Below are 5,623 nucleotides of genomic sequence, written 5' to 3'. Positions count from 1 at the left end.
GACAGAAACGGTTCTTGACTCTAGAACGAGTCAATCTTTCGTTCGTTATCTGGCTTGGCTCGGTGTTCATCTTCAGTTCTCTCTTCACAGCAGTTCAGTCAGTGTACTGTTTGAGTAAATGAGTTACTCCGGGATATTGGTTTGTTTGAACTCAGAGGGAGTGTCAGCCACATTAAAAAAGTTAACAGCTTAAGTATTTTGTGGATTAATGCGTATTAGAGATGCGAACCGTTTCAAACGATTCAGTTCGATTTGGTGAACTGGTTCAAGAAGATCTGGTTACATCGAGTGATTCGTTGGCGAACCGGACATCGCTACACTGCAGTGAACTCTCTCACAACAGACCCGGAAGAGAAGACAATGCTGAATAAAGTCATTGTTTTTGTTATTTTTGGACCAAAATGTATTTTTGATGCTTCAAAAAATTCTAACTGACCCTCTGATGTCACAAGGACTACTTTGAAGATGTTTTTATTACTTTTCTGGACATGGACAGTATACCGTACACACAGCTTCAATGGAGGGACAGAAAGCTCTCGGACTAAATCTAAAATATCTTAAACTGTGTTCCAAAGATGAACGGAGGTCTAACGGGTTTGGAACGACATGAGGGCGAGTCATTAATGACATAATTTTCCTTTTTGGGTGAACTAACCCTTTAAACTACTTTACACTATTACTATCTTGGCAGGCTACAATATTGCGTTCCCAACCCTGTAGACAAGATGGCAAGAACATACTTGCTTCAATCCACTCAAAATTTCTGATACATCTTAAGCTGATTCAGTGTGTTAAGAAACTTTTGAAAGACTACTGTGCATGTCAAAGCAGCAGGGACAAAATTTAATCAGAGCGACTGACACAGAAATGCTTAGTTCTTTCTCTCACTGTATGAACATTAATTATAGGTTAAAGGCAATTAAAGTAATGGAGAAAAAAAAAAAACGAGGATGTTGCCAAAGAACGTCTTGGCTCGGCCGTCCACACAGAAACAACGAGTGAAAGGTCTGATTTAGAGACCTTGACCGTCTTACAGGAACAAACCCTTAATGCAGCGTCACTGGGTGATGTTCAGAGAGAGTCTGAGTACAGAGAAACCAGCTCAAATGTCCAAAACGTTTTAGGTAAAAGGCATAAAAACAAACCAAGTGTAACATGGTATAATGTTCCTGAAGCAATAAAATTCTCATTAATGAAAAACAAATCTCACTGTTGCTGTGCCTTTCACTGGTTAGTAGAAAAGCTTTTCAACAACATGCTAATGGAAACCTTAACCTTAACTAAATCGTGAAGATTGTGAGAATTGTTTAATCTTTGAGTATCTGAAAAGGAATGTACATGTACATTATTTATTGTTTTAATGACAGTTATTCTTTGCAATAAAGCAAGAAGTTATTCACGACAGCTGTTTATTTCTTAACCATCAAGGACTTTTTGGTTTGTTCCTGTCTCCCACATAGCTGTATATTAAAACTGTTCGCCTATGAGAAAAGTTCTGGTAATCACGCTGAATAATTGACTACAGTAAAGCTATAAACAAAATACACTAGTTAATGGCAAATAAAATAAAAATTTCATAATAAATATTAAATAAAAAATATAAATACATATAATTAAAAATGTTTTATATTTTTAAATAATGAAAATATTTTATAAAAAGTAATATTTTATAAAGTAATGTTTATTTTTGTATTTCATTTTTAATAATTTTATAATTTTTTTCAATAAATTAATTCAATAATTTTCATAAAATAAAAATATTAAAAATAAATGTATAATTATTATTCAATACTTTTCTAAGTAATGTTTTATTCTTCATAAAAACAATATTAAAAAATGTATGAACTGCAAGCGAGGGAGGGCAGCTATCAAATCCATACACATATATAATTTGTTTTATAATAATTATTATTTTTTTGCAGTTTTTTTGGTTGATGATTGCTTAATGTCATAATTGTTGGTGTCATGTCTGGCTAAGACTGTTAGAGGTCTGCATTATTCATAAGTTGGGGTTAGTAGTTAACAGGGTAGTGAAAGCTCTCGACAAGGAAATTATGCTCTGGTTTACATGTAACGTATGTCAAACTAGATGGCAGAAGGTTGAAGTCTGAAGATGGGTCATCTTCCCTGAACATGCTTCTCCTCTCCTTATCAATAACAGCCAGTAAATAAGAAAAGCGGTCAGCATACTCAAATCGGATTCAGTGATGCAGCGCCTCCTGCTCCTGTCGTTGACTCAAGACTGTGGAACACGGCAGAGTAAGATATAATTGAATTCCTCCAGGACCAGAGCTGCTCAGTGACGTATCAGAGAGAATGCCCTGTGGTTTATCTCTGGAGCCCTGTATAAATACTCTTCTGATAGTGGTTCATTTTGATACAGCTAAGTACATGCTGCAGTGTGGGTTTGCTTGTCTTAAATAGACAGTTCACCAAAAAAAAAAAAAAAGAATTTTCATCATTTACTCACCCTCATGTCATTCCAAACCTCTAAGACTTACATAATTTATGGAACATGAATGGGTATTATTCATCTTCTAAGGTTCTAAAAAGAATAATAACAGAGTTTGTATTTTTGGTTGAACGATCCCTTTAAGGTTTTCTAGCCACGATTCAGATCAAATCTGGCCTAAACCAAAAGCATGTGGTCTTCCTTTTCCTTTCTTCCACTTCTCAGATTTCTTTAACTCCATCCCTCCGTTTGCCCATTGTGTAAATAAACCCAATATCAAGCAGAGCTGATTGACTTCCTGCTCAGTCTGGTCCCACTCAGCCCAGCTCTGCCTGTGAACTAAACTTGATTCCCCCGTCAGGGCTCCTGATCCCCACAGAACCAGACAGAACGGCCCTCTCCAGGTTGGAGAAGTTTACTGACATGAGTTTCAGTGGGTCTAAATGGAGCCTGTGTGCCGTAACCCTGAGAACACAAAACCCTCATGCAAACTTCAACAGTGTGATGGATTGAAAAGAGTTAGAATGAGAACTGTGTGGCTGGACATGATGTTGCAATGTTTGTGTGGACCTCGAGCGTGGATAGTACAGGCTTTGACGATGGGGAACAGAGGAGAGTGTGTCTGTTGTGATGCCACAAGGATATCAATAATGATGTTTGTACAGCAAGCGTGCCTATGGGGGTTGCTGCACTCAAACCTCGACTATGTAAAAAAACAACATGATAAAAGAGAGAGAAAGAGAGAGAGAGGTGCTACTAGAGGGCAAACATGCATCTACCAACAAATGTTCTAGAAAATTGAGCAAAAAGGATGAAGGTGTAATGGAAGCCTAGACAAAGAAAACATTTTCTGAAATTGGAAACAACAAAGGGAGAATTTTGAGAGAAACAGCCAGAACATCCAACAATCACCAGCCATTGATCACAGAAGGGGTAAAGATACCAGCAATCTCCTGTGTGTGTGTGTGTGTGTGTGTGTGTGTGTGTGTGTGTGTGTGTGTGTTTGAGAGAGAGAGAGAGAGAGAGAGATCTTTGGCTGATATAAATTGAGACAGATGAAATGAAAGAGGACAGTAGAAGCTGAGAAGTCAGTACAGTCAGTACAAACATTATAATATCAGAAGAAAAGATGTGTGAGAGAGAAGTACAGAAAGTGTGAACTCAGAAACAAAGAACATAAAAGGAATGAAGAGTACAAAAAGAGGAGAGAAAGTAAAATCAAATAGATCTTAATACACATTTTAGTACTACTTTTAAAAAGCTTCAGTCGCCACTGACACACACACAAACAAATGCATAAAGGACATCCAGAAAGGCTCTTGTGGTAATTGGGCTACATTAGGCATTTGGCAAATGTGTTAAGAAAACTATTTAAAAAAAAAAAATGTACTTATGAAATATGCATTTATGTGGCACTGAACCCTGACAAACAATCCACTGCCACCTAAAACTGTACACATGAAAGAGAGAGGCTCTTTTATTACTGCTAAAAATTGTCAAAATTATTCTTAGGCTTCAAATGTGGTTTCTCATACTGGAAGTAAGCTATCCTCTTAACATTAACATGAAATAATATAAAATATAAATATTAGATGAAAAGCTTAAATGTAAACAACTAACTGAAATAAAATTACTAAGACTAAAGTTAAGATACAACAGTAAAAATCAGACTGAACACAAATTTGCAATTCTAAATATTAATAAATACTACAGTTATATAAATAATACTAAAATAACACTTTTTAACAAAATAACACAAAATGTTTAATATCAATCAGCTAAATGCAAATGACCTTTTCTGACTAAAGGAATACAGTGAAATACCATAACTCATGTTAGCTTGTCAAGTCAAGTCAAGTCACCTTTATTTATATAGTGCTTTAAACAAAATACACTGCGTCAAAGCAACTGAACAACATTCATTAGGAAAACAGTGTGTCAATAATGCAAAATGATAGTTAAAGGCAGTTCATCATTGAATTCAGTTATGTCATCTCTGTTCAGTTAAATATTGTTGATTTATTTGCAATCAAGTCAACGATATCGCTGTAGATGAAGTGTCCCCAACTAAGCAAGCCAGAGGCGACAGCGGCAAGGAACCGAAACTCCATCGGTGACAGAATGGAGAAAAAAACCTTGGGAGAAACCAGGCTCAGTTGGGGGGCCAGTTCTCCTCTGACCAGACGAAACCAGTAGTTCAATTCCAGGCTGCAGCAAAGTCAGATTGTGCAGAAGAATCATCTGTTTCCTGTGGTCTTGTCCTGGTGCTCCTCTGAGACAAGGTCTTTACAGGGGATCTGTATCTGGGGCTCTAGTTGTCCTGGTCTCCGCTGTCTTTCAGGGATGTAGAGGTCCTTTCTAGTTGCTGATCCACCATCTGGTCTGGATACGTACTGGATCCGGGTGACTGCAGTGACCCTCTGATCTGGATACAGACTGGATCTGGTGGCCATTATGACCTCGGAATAAGAGAGAAACAGACTAATATTAGCGTAGATGCCATTCTTCTAATGACAGACATCCCAACTTGCAAAAAGTCATTTCAGGGAGGTATCCCCCACCCCCAAAAAAGGAAGGAAATACATCTCAGCTGTAGTCACCTTCTCAGTGAGACTTTGCTGAATGGAAGAACTGAGATATATTAGAGCAGCCTTCCGGGAGATTTTGACTAATTTGCGGGTCTCAGGGAGCCGCTTTCAATATGCGGGAGACTCCCGGAACTTCCGGGAGACTTGGGATGTCTGTAATGATGTAGCAAGTACATCAGGTGTTATGGGAAGTGTTCCCGGTTCTGGTTTACCTAATTAATGCAGCCTAAAATCCTTTAACGGATTTGGATATTAAAAGCATATTAGTATGTTATGTGTAAGCCAGGTTAAAGAGATGGGTCTTTAATCTAGATTTAAACTGCAAGAGTGTGTCTGCCTCCCGAACAATGTTAGATAGGTTATTCCAGAGTTTAGGCACCAAATAGGAAATAAAACTTTTTCTAAAAAAAACATTAAAAAAAAAGTTTTTTTTCCCCCATCTTTATTAAAAATACTTAAAATAACACTTCAACATTTACTGTCTTGATCTGGAAATCCCTTCTTGTCCCAAACAAAATTAGGTAACTACCTTTTTTGGCATTTAAATTGATAAAAAAAATTATGACAAATTCAAGCATTATGC

Source organism: Carassius carassius, chromosome 42, assembly GCF_963082965.1.
Source record: "Carassius carassius chromosome 42, fCarCar2.1, whole genome shotgun sequence".
NCBI classification, from domain to species: domain Eukaryota; kingdom Metazoa; phylum Chordata; class Actinopteri; order Cypriniformes; family Cyprinidae; genus Carassius; species Carassius carassius.
Note: the sequence above shows the minus strand (reverse complement) of the source record.